Source organism: Prenolepis imparis, unplaced genomic scaffold, assembly GCF_030444845.1.
Source record: "Prenolepis imparis isolate NDT839.2.m4 unplaced genomic scaffold, iyPreImpa1.0 SCAF_12, whole genome shotgun sequence".
NCBI lineage: Eukaryota > Metazoa > Arthropoda > Insecta > Hymenoptera > Formicidae > Prenolepis > Prenolepis imparis.
The window spans coordinates 6,262,386-6,282,266 of NW_028141170.1; the positions used below are offsets into that span (position 1 = coordinate 6,262,386).

At 35.8% G+C, this 19,881-nt stretch overlaps 2 protein-coding genes across 2 annotated transcripts in view; one reads left to right on the forward strand and one right to left on the reverse strand.

Moving 5' to 3' along the window:
- The window catches only part of LOC145943679 (outer mitochondrial transmembrane helix translocase), an 81,616-nt gene that overhangs the window by 56,914 nt on the left and 4,821 nt on the right, over positions 1-19,881 (reverse strand). Inside the window, exon 3 of the mRNA XM_083051417.1 lies at positions 68-124. The gene's annotated coding sequence lies outside the window, so the exon portion shown is untranslated. The remainder of the gene's footprint in view (positions 1-67; positions 125-19,881) is intronic.
- Positions 18,138-19,881, forward strand: part of LOC145943683 (uncharacterized) — a 46,234-nt gene continuing 44,490 nt past the window's right edge. The window contains exon 1 of the mRNA XM_083051428.1: positions 18,138-18,735. The gene's annotated coding sequence lies outside the window, so the exon portion shown is untranslated. The remainder of the gene's footprint in view (positions 18,736-19,881) is intronic.

Genomic DNA, 19,881 nt, shown 5'->3' on the forward strand with positions numbered 1-19,881 from the left:
CGAATCCATTTTCATCAAGAGTGCAAGTTTTAGCAGGAAGAGGATGAGAAGCAGACAATGTACTTACCTAAACCGCATAGAAGTATGTCACGGACGGTGAAGTTGCAGAGAACACATGATCCATCTGAAAAGAAAAAAAAAACAATTATAAAACAAAACGTTCTCTATGAGAAAGCAAAAATACAAAAAAAAAGATAATAATTGCGATAAAATTTATCGATAAGCAAAGATGAGAAAAGTTGGAGTGCATTTAAATTTGAAAAAAGATGCAATACGTTTGAATGAGGATCAATAGACTTTTTTCGACACATTTCCTGTCGAGGGAAAAATCACCCTCTTCCGGATGAACAAAAATGTTAGATTAGAGGCGGAAACATGCTGTGGTGAACCGGGGATGATGTTGCAACGACAAAGGCCGTCGCGTCGGCTTAGTAATAAAGACGGCGAATTAAGGATCCCAGCATGTAAATTGTCGTTGATATGATTTACCGGCAATTTGAATGAAGAGCGCGCACGGGGCCATGATGTCGGTTAGCATAGATTTGAATAAATTGTGAGTTACTACGACATCATTAAGCTCAGCGAATCTTTTTGCAAGCTACTTGTACGAGCGAATACCCCGTTAGTTATCGAGCCGTTCTCTCCTACTCCTCTTTATTTCTTTTTTTCGCTAAAATTTTGATTAGAAACAGAATAAAAAAAATTAGATTCCATATAAATGTACAATGTTTCATTATGATTATTATTAATTTTAATGTTTTGTTTCGATGAATCAATATGGAACCGATTATGAACTCGATAAAATCTATATTAATTGTCTCATATGAATTATGTGTAACGTGTTTATATTACATACATGTGTTTATATTGCACGTATTTAAATGTGGAAAATAATAATAATCGATATATTATTCCAGATATTAAAATAATTATTTGAGATAAAATTATCACAAGTTTGCAATTTTAATTATCTTTTGTTTGAAATATAATATAGGTATAATATTAATAAATTCTAAAGATGTAAAAAAATCTATATAATTATTGTATTTCGTAAATTTTGCAGAAATATGTGTTTTCTCTCTTCTTTAAAATATCTTGTTTAGATAATTGTTTAAATAAACCTGTTTAAAAGTAAATTCATCATTACAATTTAAACTTGAAGAAATCTAAGAATATGGAATATCTATGTGATTACTTTCTACAGAAAGAAGGTTGATACTGTTAAAAATTCTACTGGATGATGATTAAAGGATTTAAGAGATTTCTGTTAAGTAGAGAAACCGTAGCATAAAGCGGACAGCATCAAGTATAAGATCTGATATCATATGTGTTTAAATATTTATATTCTCGTAATGTGTTTTTATGTAGTATTTTAATATCTTTTTATATATTTTTATGTGTAATGATAAGTAAAAAATGAGATAAACCGTCATTGCAAGGTCCTGTTAAGTAGAAAAACCGTAGCATAAAGCGGACAGTATCATCAAGTATGAAATCTATAATATCATATATGTTTAAATATTTATATTCCCATATGTAGTATGTTAATATGTATTATAAATTTTTATGTAATAATAAATAAATAATTCGAGTCTCGTTATCTAAAAAAGTGTGATAAAATTACACATTTGTGGGCTTTCGAAGCTCCACTACTGTATCGCTAGAGAGCTTAAATGCCATCACGGTTACGTAGCACGCGTTGCTCTCGACGAAGGATTGGACTGGACAGACGGATGAAGGCTGGAGTTAGCCGTCGTTCCGAGGTGGAATTGTGCGTGGATCAATAAATCGCGCGGACGGGAACGTTCGAATGGCGAATAAAGAGAGTCGGCCAGAAACGACAACGCGATTTCGGCGGCCAAGACGGGACCAGCGATGATTGCCGATTTGCGCAATGGCCTATTTAAACTCGAAGCCCAGTTTAATCCTTCTTACGACTCGTTCCGTAAATCGATTAACTCGCGAGCGTCATTACGAGACTCGGGATTGGAATTCTTCCATGGTAATGCCAATTATCGTTCGATCAGCTCTCTCCCTCTCTCTCGCGCAACAATCGGATTAAATTAAGGATCGATCGATGAAATATCGAAGCGAGAAATAAGGATTTTATTCACTCCGGGATCTATTTCAATATAAAAGCTCAATATGGTTAACAGTAAAAGAACGTGACACGATTGCATATGGAGAAAATTACTTTGTTGCATCAGCAGTAATCAAGGAACTTGTTAGAAGAAATTAAATTGTATAAAAAAAGAGCGGCGCGCGCGCAAGTCAAATATTTATAGTGAAAAAATTGGTTTTAAATTTTGGTAACTGAGAGATTTACATCTCTCTGTAACGGCGATATTTTGATAATTTTATGCAAATAGCTTCTCGAATATCTGCGAGACGGCAATTTTCCTATAGAAACAGAGCGTGCTTTGAGAGAGGAGAAACGTCGTTCTAATTTTCATATGCTCATGCGTTACACGTTATACATTACACGATCGTTACATTGTGAGACACGCCGCAAACCATCTCACCGCGTGATAAATCGCAACGAGAGTGTTCGCTCGATCATTTTACGAAGCTTAGAAACCAATTAGCTGTGATCCTGGTATTTTCGCGACAACTCGGTGTTGCTTAAAGGCTCGCTTTAATAAGAGAAGTCTACATAATCGTGCTCTCGGAAACTCTGTGCGGTGGCTTCGCGAACATCATATATATGTAATATATCGCTGCATCATCGAAAATGAAAAAAGAAGTTGTCTTAAAAAATGCGAACTTGCTTCGACGATATTTTTTTAAATAAAATACATATTTGAAGAGTTTTAAAATATTTTTTGTATATATTCTCTGTTTTTCTTTTTTACTTTTCTTTTATTCAATATATAAAAGCATGAGAGAGAAAAAAAAGACTGGAATATTTACGAGACACTTATTTATACAGTTGAGGGTGATGAATAAATATAATGCATATACTTTCTATGCGACAAATATGTGAAAGTGTGTACGTGTGTGCGTGTTATATTTACTGTATATCATCTTTCAGGTGAACTCCCCTCTATTGCGGTTTCCGCTTGTATCCTCGACGGATCCTCGCGAAACAGTGTGTGCGAAATTGCACCGCGTTGCATTATTACGCGGATTCGCTTTTGCAGTCAACAGTCCCCCCTTCTCTCTACTCGGCTTCGTTAGATTCAACTTCGCCGACGTACGGCGTGTCCCGACCCTCATCAGAAACGTTATGTACTCGTGTCTGTATTCCGATGGGAAGCTGTAACTCTTGCTTCGACGAATTTACAGCGACACGACAATATACACAGAGCGACGTATCTATATTTAACTCTTGGCGGTATATCATAGAATCATGCAAAAACGCTGCTATTTTAACAATAAAGCTGATACACGCAAACGATGATAAAATGTCACAGTTAAATAGACACAGCGGTGTAATATTTCTTACTCGACAATCGAGAGAGAGAGAGAATGTATGAAGAATAATATTACTTTTACGAGCAAAAACTTTTATTTCTTTTTGTATATTTCTCTCTGCCGATATAAATACATTCAATTTAAATACGACTCGATGTAAATCCGCGTAAATCATTATTAAATTAAATTTTGAATTTTATCGTAATTTTTGGCTTGATAGTTGTGTCGCATTTAAATTTAATTTCATGTTTATAGAAGATACACGGGTAGAGATCTATGAGGATAGATGGGGATTAATCCTAAGAGACGACGCGGCGAGAATAGGTCGTGGATCAGCGAGATGTTACAGTCGATGCGAATAATAACAAGGTGATGAGAAAGCGAGCGTAGACGAGGAAGCGAGCCGAGACGAGAATAGAGGAACAGGAGCTTCATCCGCGTCTCTACTTCATTTGCATGGGAAAGGAGAAGGACTCGGCATACGTATCTCTCCCTCGTCTGACCCAATAATACGCAACTGGCCAACCAAACGGTCGAAATTCAATTACGCGAATGTAGTCGAACGCGATCGCTAACTCAAGCCCGAGGACAAGCGAAACATAATAACCAAACACTAGAAGCGTCTCTATCGCGTGCAGATCCTCAAGATTCTCTAAGATGTTGATAAATATGTCTCTATTATAGACTCACACGTAATGTAAAAAAATTCCTTGTATATTATATAATTTAGATATAGTTGCACAATATATTATTTATTATAAAATCATGGACTTATAATTTATAATATATAATGATAAATATAATCATTATTATAATCTTATATATTCATAAATTTATTTTAAAATTAAGATTTTTATAATATTCTATCCTAGGATAAAATATTATCTCTTATATTCTTCCTCTATGAAGATCTTTTCATAATGCTAAAAAAATAAGAGTTGATTTTTTGAATCCGTACTTGTGTATATTTCGCGCAAGATTAACACAACACAGAGCTAGGAAATCTCACGGATGAAGTTCAAATCCGGACTCCGGAGCTATTTCAACCGCGACTATAGACAAGCCACGAACGAATGGAAGTACTCAATTAATCCGACGTAGGCATTGCAAACTGGCCTGGGCTATTATGGAGAAAGAGAGGGGGAGGAAGGGAGTTAAATTGCTTTCGTACCCGGCGCGCTTATGTGGGAAATTGAAACAAAGTTCGAAATTGCACAGCCCGCCATTATGGTGTCCGCTTAACTATTAACGCGCTCTGATGGACTAAGCGCTCGCGAAAAATCCGGATGTGAAGGGAAGAAAAATGGCGGAACAGAGAGAAAGAGAAGAAGAATAGAAAAACCGCAATGAGAGAGAGTACGCTTCAATTATCGCGCGGGAAAAAAATCTATTTTTATCCTCTACAAAATCGAGTATGGACCATCGCGTTACACCGTTGACTCCATATACATATATAGACAGCGGCCGATCCCGCGGGGATTTTCGGAAAATCTGGAACACAGCCAATGGCGCAGCTTAACGTTGTCGTTGCGCCTATACAGGGGAGGAACAGACAGAGTAGTATTTCGCCGAGCGCTCGCTATTGCGAGTTTATACGCTCCACAAGGCGAATTTTTCCATCCAGCTTTTCTCTGCGAAAAAATTAACCGCGATGGCTGTCTGTCGAGGATTACCGCCGTACTGCGAATGTAACAGGTTAATCCGTCCATCAGAAAATTGCAATATTAAAGTATATTCGATATTTCGTTATACGTATATTCGATATTTCGTTATACGTATGTATAACAGTTACCGTGTTTTTAATAATTATTTTAGACAATTTTTGCAGAAAAGAAATAATTTATTGTTTTTAATTAAAAAAAATATCGAATAAAAAAAGAAATATTAATGAATAACACATTTTATAAATTTTATTAATAATCTCAAAATTATAGAAAATAGATTTTTTTCTACAAAAAAAATGTTATTCTTCTAAATATTTGGAGAGAACAAAAAATTCACCAACTTCGTTCTCTCTCTTACACAAATTCTTATTATTTTATCATATTTAATCACGATGTATATTACACGATGTGTATATACGTCACGTATCTGCCAGCGATATTTTTCTGTACACGGTTCAATCATATTTTGCTATCATAAGTCGTGAGTGGTGTTTTTCTTGCGATATGAATGTTATTTCATCAGTGAGAGAGCGTGGCGGTCGCGGAAAATTGAACATATCTAGGAAATGCGAGTTATATTATTCGGAAAAAATATCATAGAAAGAGAGTGGACCGTGGGATGCTGGAAGTGCTATATTGAATTCGCCCTACTTTCGAACGAATTGTGACAACGAATCCGATACGCGAGTTTCGGTCCGAACGACGTTTACATTACAGCGGTGTTATCGGATTTCTCACCACCGATGTAATCGTCGTTGTAATCTCTATCTCATACTCTCCCCACATCTGCATATGGCTTAAGATATGTCTACATATATATGTAGATTTATTTTACGTCGCTATATTAACGAATCTTTTTCTATTCAATCTCGAATTTCTATCATATATATCTGTAAAGATAGTTACAATTGCGAATGAAAACTTGTATATTCATTGTTTATAATTACCGATAATATTATGAGATAAAGAATTACAGATTACAATATAAAATAAAAAATTTGAAATATTAAAGTATAACTTTGAATTGTTTGACTTTTCAAACAATTGTAAAATGTCAAAAATTTATTTTTATTATACATATTTTTTATATTAAAAGTAACGTAAATTTACTCGATTTAAAATTTATCAAATATCTGTATTATTAATTTACTATCAAGTGATCGAAAATATAGTAAGAGTTTAATATTCCTATTTTTTTCCCCCCCATTATTCTGTTTCATCACTGAGGATTTTTATTTCAATTCTTTAACGTTACCGAGTAATTTTATTTCTCTGGGATATTTCACAAATGAATAAATTTTTATAAAAATAATATTTCAAAAATAAGCTCCCAGACAAATTGCGTTAAAAAAATGAAATCAATTTGCGTTTAGTTTCGTGATGTGAAAAACAGTCCGTGAATCATTCGCCGTAAGACAAAGACGAGCCGTCGGTATTAAAGTTGTATTATTAATCAGAGGGGTGGATAGAAGTGAAGCTCTTTGGTGCGAATACACACGCTCGCCCGGTCGGTCGTTCGTTTCATTATTGAATGCAAATAGGTTCGTTAGGGCTGGCCGTTTTTAAGTGCTCGTTGAGCCTCGACCCTCTGTCTAGCCGAGCCTCCAGAAACAATACTCTATTCCTACCCCCGAGAGCGAGGAAAATTACTCTGCGGAAAGTTTAGCATGTCGTGCCCTGACAGCCGACTGTCGGGATCGGCGAAAACCCCTTAAATATATACAGAGTGTCCTAGATTTAGCAAGTTACGTTATACACACATCTGTGAGATCCCCTATATAACATCCTAGAAACTGGATTTGAACGATAAATTACGTAGAGGTACGAATCGATAAGTAACATTTTACAACAAAACGTTTTTAAAAAATACACTAAAAATAATTATTTTAAATATTTAAAATATATGTATACTTTTATCAAATAAAAATTTTAAATACAACCGAAGGTAAAGTTCGAGAATGTTTGACTTTCGGGTGTAGAAATTGCGAGAGCAAAATCGATGCGCATTATATTCTGGTGGCGTTAGAATTTAGGGATGTCGAATGCATCGTCCGCGTTATCCGAATTACGATTAGAAACGTGCTAGTCGCGTCCGAAACAATTGTCCCGTAACACCTCGATCGTGGCACAAATGGGATCTCCATTGGCGTTTCTCGTCCCTTGCTATCAATACACGACACCAAAATGCTGCCGGTTGACCAATTGAACGTGGAAACGTGAACGTGATCGGTGCAAGCAGAAATCGAATATACAGAATGCATACAACAAACATGATTAGGGAAAACTGAATATAAAATAAAAATAGCTTTATGCGCAAAAAATAAAATCTCGGAGATATCTTTATATATAAATTTTATACATATAATCTTTGTATGTGTATATATTTTATATATATAATAGTTATTAATTAAATAAAGAATAAGAAAAAAATATTCTTTCAAAAAACAAAGAACTAAAAGGATTAAAGTTAAAAACAAAAATTGAGAAATAGAAAAAACAAATATAAAAAATATATAAATATATCTAATAAAATGACAATTAAATTAAGTATGAAAAATTAAATTATATAATTATTGTTTACAGTCTAGAATCTGGAAGAGGCAGATTCAACACTGATAGTATAATAGTCGGCACTCATTTTGTGTGGATGCCACATTACTACCAATTACCGTAAAATCGCGAATGAATGGAATAACGAGCGTCTCCAAAAATCGCTGACGTCGCGACGAATTTTATGGCTTAATGCCATTCGCTGTCGTCGCGCAACTTGTCGTTCATATGTATTGTAATTGATAGAGCGCGGCAACAGGTGATTTACGATGATAATTTGGTAAATATGACGACCATTCGTTGCGTTATTTGCCAATATCGTGATAAATATGTTGCATTATCAACGCTAATAAATTTAGTTATAAATTCGATTGTGCGATTCTAAACGGAAAATCTTCATTTATTAAAAATAGTATCATAAATCACGAATAAAAATATTTTAAAAATATCAACATTCTAAATAGTCAGAATTATGTATATTTTGATAGAAAATCATTATACTATATTATATGTTACTACACTTAAAGCGTGCGTTATGTTTACCGCCAAATATGAGAATGCGAGAAACTATCGATATTTTTTTAGAAGAATTTTCCTGACATTTGTCCTATTCATTAGCTTCATTCTCGAAGAACGCGACGTAAATGCAAGATAAACGGTAATCGAAACAGGCGACAATAGTGCGACGAGTTAGTAGGTTCATTTCAATTAGGAACAAGAGCGACAATGGATAGACGGATAGTGACAGCTTTGGCGATAGAACAATGGGGAGGCCGGCTATTTGTCATTGACAATCGGATCGGATTGTTGCGGGGCGAAATTCAATCGAGCATGGTGAATGTACAATGCTTGCAATAACGTATTTAGAGAGTTTAAGATTTCCACTATTCAATCATTAAACTATGCTAAATTCCCTTTATAATTGTGTACTGAAATTATTAAACAAAGTATAGTAAATTAGAAACAAAGAAAATAATAAAGTAATAGAGTTACGAGAATATTATATATAATTTAATTTCTATTCATGTATGTATAATTTAATCTCTTCGGCAAAACACAATCGTAACACATAGAGATAGAAAATTATTATTTCTCCCATTCAATTTCTAATTAATAAATTTAAAATCAATTTTTTAAGTAGCGAAAATAGAGTTTAACGTTTGCAGCATCCGGTAGCTAAGAGGGAAAACCACAGAAATCTCTGATCTATCATATCGAGATGCGTTACTGGTCGTTCAACGATCCCATCGAGCGTTGCACGGTATGTCGTTTCAAATAATCAAGGGAGCATATATCCGAGGCACCCTCCTTCCTGTACGTATTGCCGGACGATCGAGATGATAGCAATTTGCACTGTTCGGCCGTGCAAGGAGCCGGATAGCGTCGGAAGGCCCACATGAATGGGCGATGGACGCGCCCGAGCTTGTATGTACGTGCCGAAGGGGGAGAATGGCTTCCCCTCTTCCTTCCCCCTTCCTAATATCCCTTACACCGGCGGCATAGTCCATCGTTAATGGTTACGAAAGCATGGTTCGTAGTATGGTTCCGTGTTTACGAGGCTCGTTGGTTACGAGAGGCTCGAAAGTTCGCCGGGATAGAGAGATGGTACGCATATCTCTCTGTCAAACACGAGAACAAATCATCCGGAATAAAGAATAGCTCGACAGAAATGTATTGGTTTAATTATATCAGTGAATAATTTAAATAGATGTAATGTATGTACGTATTATATATAATTTAATATGATTAATTTAATACATAATTTAATAATTTAAATAGATGTAATGTACGTATTATTAATAATAAATTATTATAGTGCACAAAGTATTTTTAGTTGAGAAAAAAATCATGATAAAAATGAATTTACACCTTACATTATAGATAAATTATGAAGAATGAAAAAATGCTTCATAAAAAGTACAAGTTTTAATTATTTATATAGATCTAATTAGCTAATAAATATTCTCGCTATAATGCAAGTATAAATTTCAATGTACTATAAATCAAGAAGACTTAAAAAAGTTCAGATCCGGTAATGTAATCCGTAAAATAACGTAATTACGCCAAGATTAATGATGGTTTCAGCAAGTCTGACATAGTTTCCGGAAGTTAATGCCATCGGTGATCTGATAGATACATTATTATGCGACGGAATGTTCATTATCATCCGCGTGTTTGTATTCGAAATCGAAACGTATCTCCGCATAAGTCGATGCTGATGTAAGTACGCGAAAGCACTTCTGTCGCGAAACGTGTGTTTTACAGAACATATTTTTCCTTCTTCAGAGCAAAAATCTCGTGGTGTTATAGGACCGAAAACGTCGAGATAAACAAGCTTTTACGTGTCGACATCGCGTTCGACGTATTATATGAAAGCCATCTGGTTTCCCGGTTTCGACGGGGTGATCTTTCAACGTAAGCAAGGTAAGAGCACCCCTTAAAGGAACTATCCTAAGCGAGTCTACAAGAGAAAATAATAGCTCGGTTGGGACGCAGACGTTCGCGATCATAAATAACATGTACTATATACACAGTCACAAACATAAATGACTTATTTACAACCACCATGTATGTGTATATGTAAATATATAAGCAGACGTCAGAAGAGAAAAGAAACTGCAGGTGGCATAAAAGAAAAGCGCGAGAAATCTTGCTGCTTTCGATAACCTGAACTCTCCTCATTCCGTTTCCTATCTTTTTTTCTTCTCTTTTTTCTCCCCTTTTTTCATAGTAACTTCTTTATCAGTTCTGCGAGAGATGCACTTTCAATCACTTTCGACCAATCCTGGAACTTACTATTTCTCGCATTGCCACGAGATTCTGAATTTACTTTTAGTTGCCCCGCAATCCCTTAAATTAAATGCTTCTTAAAAATCAATAAAATGAGATAAAAAATTAATCACGTAATTGTCGCTTGAGTAGAATTACAGAAACTCTTCGTAACTTTGTATTTTTATATATTTTTAATTTTTCGTGGCTTTTCGATGTTTCACAAGCATGATAAGCCATTTAAATTTAACGAAGGATTATTCGCAAAATATACTGCTGTATCCTCTTTACACAACGCATACGCACTTCCTTTTTTTATTTTAAATATAATTACTACGATTATTTATCAATTTTCATTCCAACAAACTATTATATTGGTAAAATGACTAATTCGATTATTGTGACATTAACTCAATTCATTCATCACAAACAGCTGACAGTTTCCTCTTATCAAAGAAAGAGGGAGAGTTTTCGAATTATTGCTAATAATAGTCTTAATATTGTCACGTCCATCATCGTAGTTTTCCGCAGGAGACTGTAAATCGTCCCGGCATCGTAGTTTTCCGCAGGAGACTGTAAATGGACGAATCATGTCGACAGCGATGCGTTAGCGATTTCGACACGGATGTATCGAGAAAAATGTCGGATGCCTGGGGACGCGGATGATCGGACGCGCGAAAATCGGGAGTGCGCGAGAGACGTGTACTTTTATAAAGATATTTCGCGCGAGAGCTGAAGAAGCAGCTACGAGAAGACCGACGACGACTGCGGCCTCCGGACAAGGGGAACCTTAGACTCTACCGTATCGTGGGAAATATCGTGAAAGCTACTACATGTTCCTAGCATCGAGTTCGCATCGATCAAGCGCGACAACTTTCGCCCCGTGGTCGTCAAAGTTTGCGATTAGGATGGTTAAGATGACATCGAGCCTTTCCCTCCCTTTCCCTTCCTACTCCGACTTTAATCCATAAGGCGCACGCTAATGGAAGCTCCAATTAAACTGATCAATGCGCGGAACAGAGTGGATAAAGTGTCGAGCCAATCGGAACTCATTATGCGACGAGAGAACTCAATTTTCGTCTCAAATATAGGTATGTTTTTTTCAATCATTACTTAATTTTCATAAGATTAAAATATAAATATATTAAATAATCAAAAATTAGAAATCGAAATAAACGAAATAGAAAGAGATACAATTCTTAAGAAATGTCAAAACTTTTTTTTATTTTTTCTTATAAAGATATATTTTCTTTTTAAAGTAAAATGTATATAAATAAGTCACGATAAAGTGGTCTTCTTTCGTTTCGAACTAATCTCGAAGTTCGATATAATCTCTATTGCGAGTTGCTCGAAGCTAGTTAGACATTAAACAGTTCTTTGTTATGCGTAACGAACTTCGATTGAACCGTAATCATCTGATAAGACTCGTAAATTGATTGCATCGAAATCGCTAAAAGAAAGGAAGGAAACTTCGGAAGGAAACTTAAAATACTTGCAGATGGTTCCAAGTCGTGCGCGTTCGATAAAAAGTCCAACGCTTTCGTCGTGCATTTGTGTAGCGTTTGTGTAACAAGTCGTCGAAACTTTGCAACAGTATATATATTTTTTTTTAATCAGAGCGTCAGAATTAAAGGAAATAAGAGATTGAGAACTCGTTTGCCAGTTTCGTTTGAGAATAAATTAACTGAAAAGAGAGAGAGGAAAGAGCAGCAGCAGTGCAGATCGACAAATTCGAGCGAGTTGGCTAAAGTGCACGAAATCACTTTCATAAATCAAAGGGAGCAACGTGGATCTCTCCATCGAGAGAGGCTTCACGAGCGTTGCAAAACATCTTGCTTTGAGAGCGTGAGGCTCGTCGCAATTAACCTTCCTGGTCGCGCCATTTCGCGCGAATGGTTTGGTGCACAAAGTACATCGAGATGAATCTTTTGAGAAGAAAAATATAGTCATTCACATAATTCTCATATAATTAAAACTCTCTCGCTTGTTCAATTTAGCACTTTTTAAATTTCCCAAATAAAATACAATTTTATAGTCAAATACACTTTTTAAATATAGAGTTCTTTATAAATAAAGCAAATTGCAAATTGATAAATTTCTTTGTTATATATATATATATATATATAAAATCCATATACGCGATTACTTTCGCTCTCTTCAAGCGAAAGTTTAACCGATTTAATATGAGAAAACTTGCGCGACGTTGATATGTATCGTTTTTTTCTAATGAAAGCAACGCAACTACGCATCCACTTAAAACAAGTGGCATCGCGTATTATATATTCAAGGCACGATGCAACGTGTGTTGCACTTGAATCACTTTGATTCTTGTTTTCGCGCAGCGACGCGTGCCTGTTTTCACAGGAATAACCGCATTTATTTATCTTTTTATTGCGATTATATTTTTGTCCGCACAGTTTTTTCACATTTTTTTTACAGAAAACCGGTTTAAATAGACAAGCTCATTTGCTAATAAAAATAATAAAAAATAATTCAATAATAATACAAAAAATTCAAAGAACAAAAACAGCAGCTCTTATTAATTTTAGTTAATATATAAATAACAATTTCACATTTTAAAATAAAGATAATAATTTATTTTTTTTTATTCTCGTAAAGTGTATCATCGAGTTAAATCTTTACCTGCTAATTAATACAGTTACTTAATTTTGTGTACATATTAATACCCGTTAATTAATACAGTTACTTAATTATTTTTAAGAAGAATGCTCTAAATAAAGAGATATAATCTGTATCAAAGAAAATATTCTTATTTTATCAAAGTCGCGATTACAGGCTCGCTTCTTGAGAGCTTCTTTACTTTTAAGAAGGGATTCGTTCTCCGAATGTACCCGGACGTAAACGAATCTTTTCGTTCGCGAATGAGATTGAAGAGACGCAAGTATGCGACGTCGTTAATCGCGAGCATGCGACACATTCGTATGCAAACGTGGGCTCTGTGCACGCGCGGGTCCGATGTCCCCCCGAGGATTCTAAAGTTAGAAACGTGCGACGAGAATATACACTCGCTCGCGCAGGGCCGTCTAAACCCTTAGATCACGGATGGTGTAATTCCGCTTATTCTATGCTAATTTCAACACGCATCCGCGCTGTATAAGTATCACTTTAAGAGCGATATATTCTAATCGAACAAACTTTGTTCAGGAGAATATTAAGCGCACACACAGTGAGAAAGATTATTACTTGACGATCTCAAAACTAGTCCAGTAGATACAAGTCTTCAGCAGAGAGTACAAAGATTACCTATTGTGTATATTATTTATGTGAATAATTATGTCGTTATTATAATTTTATTATAATTATAATTATGTCGAAAAAAGTAGAGAAAAAAATTATTAATTAAATTTGAAAGAAGACACAAATACATATATAGATATAAATTTTAATAATTAATAAATGTACGCGCGAAATATATACACGTTTTGTGAAATAACAAAAAATGTGAGTCTTCGAATGAAATAAATTTTCATTTATTTTTTGGTAAGATTTTTTTGCGAGAGCTTCCCTTTTTTGAAAAAGTCGATGTCGAATGGCTTCAGGCCGTTTAGCTTCAAATGGTTGAAGCCAACCCTGTGTGTGTTCGCTCAGCCGTTGTATACCTCATAAACTCGAAACGCGCTAATAACGTTAACGGAAAAAAGAGTCTTGCGTACGACAGCGGAACTTCGCTCGCAGGCGTCGCAAAAAAGTCGGATGCTCTCTGTGTCTGACGAATACAGACATAAGTATAGAAGGGGATATACCAGAGTACTAAAAATGACGGACGATGCATTCGGTGTGTACGCGCGAACTGAGTCGAGTGCATAAGAACGACAAACATCCCGGGAATCTATTGCTGTCGGTATATATATATTTATTTATTTATTGTGCTTGCTGTCGTCAAACAATTTACGAATTTTTACAATACGAGGAAGCCTGCATATAGCGAATGTGCTTTCAGATGAGAATTAAAATATTAATTAATTGTTTGGTTTAACTGATAACTAAACTAATTAAATTTATTAAAAATTATTTATTATAACAAATTTATTAAAAAATTAATTAAACACGTATGAATATAAATTTATGAGTGCATTTCTATAAAGATAAAGCCTATAATTTACGCGTATCGTTGACTTTATAGATTCTCTTATATAAATTATTACTCTTTCCTTTTGTACAAATTTTTTTATAATAATAAAATAATATAGATATAATAGATATTATTACAAGCAAATATATTTGTAAACAATTAGTGTAATTAATTATCAATTGAGTTCAGATGATATTGTTGATATACATCCTTTCAATATTGCGTTATGAACCCTGTATTCATTAAAATTATCAGGTGTTAGTAATTCCGAAGTAGAGTGTTACTCTTTTGTATTATAGATGTAATAATAGAAGCCATTGTAAATAACGTTTACACCAACTAACGATCAATATTACATTCTGCTCTATTTGCTTCTGCGCACTCGCTGTATTTCCACCTGATTATTACACGTATATAAAATCATATCAATATTAACTGACAAACAAATCGCATTGGTCGAATTATAATGGCCGTTTATTAACTTACATCACATTTGTATTCACGTCTTTTTCTTTTAAAAATTAAAGCCATCTATAGATATATAAAAAGATTAAATAGAGCGATCTATAATTTCTATTCACTCTTCAAGAATGAAAATAGTTTCATCGGAAATAGCGCGTGATAAAATTCAATTATCTTACAGTTTATTGTAAAAAAAAAAAAAAAAAAAAAAAAATCAGATTCGATGGTAAAAAGTAAAATTTCGATGAAACTAGTTGTTGCGCCATAAAGTGTATCAGCTGGCTGAACGGGACAACAGATTGTGTGTCACCGAGAGATATGTCATCTTTTCTAACACGATATATACTATTCTTTGATTTACTTTCTCAACCGCACACAGATCTACGACGGTAACTTTTGAGCGACGATAACGGGGTCTCGCGATATTGCTGGAAATACAATTCGACCACACTTGGATCCTGGACACTATAATCCGTATCACGGCGAAAGGGGAAAGAAGGAGAATAAAAGCTGACAAAGAGAGAACGAAAGGCACGAGGCCGCCTACGTGTGCGTATATATACGATGTGGATGTGTATGTGTATGTGTATACAATAATCCTGCTACAGAACTCTATATCCGGTCCAGCTTCCGCCTCTCTGTCGGCTCCCGACGTTATCGTCCCTTCGATCTTTTCAAAGTTCGCCCTAATCCGGTTCACGAACTCTCGCAACTACATAGAGAGATACGCACACGTGCCAGAATCGCGCGCGCGCGATTTTCTCATCGTAACTCGAGAATACAAATGAAATGTTACTTTTGGGAGAGAGAAAGAGAGAAACGTATATAAAAATTTTCTACATTTGATCATATCAAATTCTGCATTTGATTATATCAAGCCGAAAAAGGCAGGAAAGCCCATCTTTCCACCGCAGCGTCCACTTGTCGCGGGAATCCTCCTCGAAAATGTCGATAGCCGCCGCGCGGAATGATCAATTCTTAAAACAAATAGCTCCGATCGTCCTAGTTCGTGTTTCGCGGCCACGCGGAAAAATGAGATACTCGCGCTTCAAGACTCTCGTCTCCTGAAATATTCATTCTTCCGGTTACTCCGAAATGCCTCTTGGCATTTCCACACGGCTCACGTATCGCGTTTGCGTGCATAAAAGATGTGCGTATATCCAGTGGTCGAAACGGTCGATCTGGTTCGGAAGGTATTCATGTCGTACACAATAATTGTCATCGGCCAAGATTTCTCGCGATCAATCGTACTGATCATACAATTTAAAAAAAATAATAAGATAAAAAAATTTTTGTTCTATATCATATATTTTATCTTCGGTTTGATTTTTATTGTTATCTATCACGATTTATATGATTTGACAAGAAGAAGCAAAGGAAAGGTTTTTCCGACATTATCGAAATTTCTTTTACTTTTTATCTTTGTGCTCTTTGTTTAAAATTTTTGCCGGTTATAAAAAGATATAAAGCGACCATCATCTTCGGACACGTTTGATCGTTTCGAGCGGGTGCAAACGGGTTACGAGATCGCGACGGACGTAAAAATAGTCGAACGTGTTTTCCGACGTTCGCGGTGACTCGAAGTTAGATGTGGGTCCGTTTTAACGTCGAGTATCCAGTAGCAAAATATAAGAGGAGAGAAACCGCGCGCGATGATGATGGGCGGTGATGAGCAAGAAAGGTGAAATAAAGACGAACAAACGACAGATAGATATCAAAGAAGAAGACTCGTAGAGAGACGATGCTTGCAGACATGAAGTGTCCGACTCTCGCGCACGTTTTTCTTTTCCAGAAAATAAGAGGAACCGGAGAGAGAATTGTGGAAGCGAGAGGAATGGCGATACTGGCTGCTGGAGATGTACCACTGAAAAGACGTACACGTATGCGTATATATACACAAAGATGCGCACTGTATACCAAAGAACGGAACGAAGAAAAAGCGATGGCGAGATAGGAGTACAAAGGACGAAAAGGAAAGCGGGAAAGGAGATGCTGGTTCCCGTTCTGTGTACAACGTTTATTAATATACCTTCGAGTCGCGCGAATTGCAGCTAGAAATGCCTTGGCAATTGCCGCATCGTGATCCTCCGCAGAATTTTCATAAATTGTCATTCTTGTGTTACAATGTATGTTACAGCATTTATACGATGTGACGTTAAAACGACGGCGGAATTTTAAATTAGAAGCTCGTATTTATTTTCGCGATTCTTTGTACCACTCTAGTTTAATTTTTCTAATTATTCAATCAATTCATATTTACGATCATGTAGAAGAAAGAGTTTAGTTCCAAATATAAAAAATAAAAAAAAAGATTTATTCATTAAAAAGCTGCCGAAAAATTCCTATAGTATGTATTCACATTTCCAAAGAAAATTTGCATCTTTCTCTTTTAAAACTTTGCATTAAACAACTGAATTAAAGAATATAAATATAGATATATTGAGAAAAATACACAAAGAGAATTTTCTCTTAGAATTTATCCTGAAAATCATGGTAATCGTGAGACAATATGGTATGGAAAGAATTTTATGAGAATTTCTCTGATTAATATTTATCACAATAAAAATAATAATATCTATTACAATAAAATATAAAATATGTTTGATTAATTTTACTGCAGTTTAGTATTAGATATTATTATTTTTATTGTGATAAATATTAATCAGAGAAATTCTCATAAAATTCTTTCCATACCATATTGTCCCACGATTATGTCCCATGATTTTCAGGGTAAATTCTAAGAGAAAATTTTCTCAGTGTACAATATAGTATATTAATAATAATAAATTAACAGAATTAAGAGCGTATAAATTACCAGCTAAAATCTCTTTATAATTACACACACTTATGTGTAATAATTAATTAAAAACTCATACAAAACAATAATAAATATTCTCTTTCTAATTTTTCGATAGAATACCGAATACTTCCCATTAGCTTGCAATATTCCAGAATCAATGACAGCGTTTTCAGCGGACAATCGCGACTCGATTCTTTCCCTAAGTAAGCGATTACCCTAACCGGACAAAACTTTTCCGGCGAAGAGTTTCAGAGTAGTCGGAGATCGGCGCAACTCGGACACACACGGGGTGAACGCAGGCCCGAAGGGTCGCTCCGGCGCGGCGCGGCGTCGCGACGCTCGGCGCCGCTACCTCTCTCAGTCAGCCCTGCGCCGTACGGGCGAGGACCACGAGGGAAGAGGAAGCGCCGCCGCCGCCGCTTCTCGCCGTCGTGCGAGTCGACGCGACGCGACGCGACGACGAGCGACCGTCCGTCCGTCGAGAGCTTTAGTCCGCGTCCGTACGTCGACCGAAACACGCGATCCCCACGTCACTCCCACCCGGTGTTAGTAGTGCGCGCGGCTCCCTTTTCTTCCGGCTCTTGTCGCTCAATCACGTCCTCCACGAAGGAAGGACCTACTACTATAGTCCTACCGCGTCGAATAATAGAGAATTCTCTTCGCTCTTCTCCTCCCGCCATCCTCATTCGTCCTCTCTCGCGTCAGTTATCCGAGAAACCTCTTTGTTCATTCTCCTTGGAGAGATGCTTCGCGATCCTTTCTGAGATAGACGGAAGGGAGGATGTCCCGAGCGCGCGGGGGGAAGATTAAGAACGCCGGAAATTCGGGATGTAATATCCGGAGGCCCTAGTTACACGTACGGTGTGTGCGCGGCTGGTCGGCTTTCCTGCCTTCGAAGTCGGAGCAGCTTCGATATAAGTCAAAGTGAAGGAGGAGATCTCACTCGCAGGATTTTGAATCGATCGAGAATCTACTCTACGGAGGTGTGTTTTCGAAATTTTATCACATTTCACTTTATTATTTAAGAAATCGAATGGATTGAATGATATATACCTACACACTATAATTTAGAAACGTTTCAATTTTCCAAACTAGATATTAATATTATAATAAATAATATCGATTAACCTGACCTAACAGAAATTTTTTATTATTATTTTTGAAAATAGTTACAAGAAATTTCTTATTTCTTTTACATTTTAAATTTATTCATGCCTTTCTTATTTCTTATTTCCTTATTCATTTATTCAAAGATTAAAATTACATTACAATTGGATAGGAGTTTTATTTCAAAGAAGTTTATAAGAATATTCATAAATAATGTCTCTTCTAAAGATTTTAAATTAATTATATTTTCATTATGTCTCTTTTTTTTCATTTATATCTTTTACATAAAAATATTTATATTTGCATCTTTACTATATTTTTTTATCATATTTCTATCTTCCAATGCATGTGCATGAAGAGGGAAAAAGCTTATTATTCATGATATTATTTAGAACCGCAAGTTCATACACTTCGCATTACAAAGAATTATTTTAAGATGATAATTTTGAATGAATTATTATCAATTCAAGAATTTTAAATTTAATAGAAAGGGAAGGGTCTCTCTCTCTCTCTCATTCATGTTATAACTCAACAAGTTTAAATCCACCTCAGTCCTGTTGAAGATATCGCGGGAAGTTATCTTCGACAATGGCTACAAGACTATTCTCTCATTCTCTCCTCCTGTACTCGCAATTTCCACGGGCCGTGGACTCCCGTATACGTCGGAGGATGAATCTCCATCCACCCGCGACGCGGCGCAGAGCCTTCCCTCAAACTTTTCCGTAATGAGATTTCTCGGGGAACGAAGAGGGATTACGCGGAGAGACTTTTTGCTCGTGTTGTGCCCGCGCGCGTCGCCGCGGTCCCATACATCAAACTGTCGGTCGCGGATGTTGCAGGTGCATATGATACGTTCGGCTTGGCTAAGCGTCTTTATTTCTCGCGGCGAGATCTCGCATCGTCAACTCGATAATTCGCGAGCCCCTCCCATCGAATTCTCGCGTGTTGGAAAAAAAAATTGCCGATCGATTAATATTAGTAATTCTTCTATTTAACACAAATTAATTTAGTCAATTTAATAA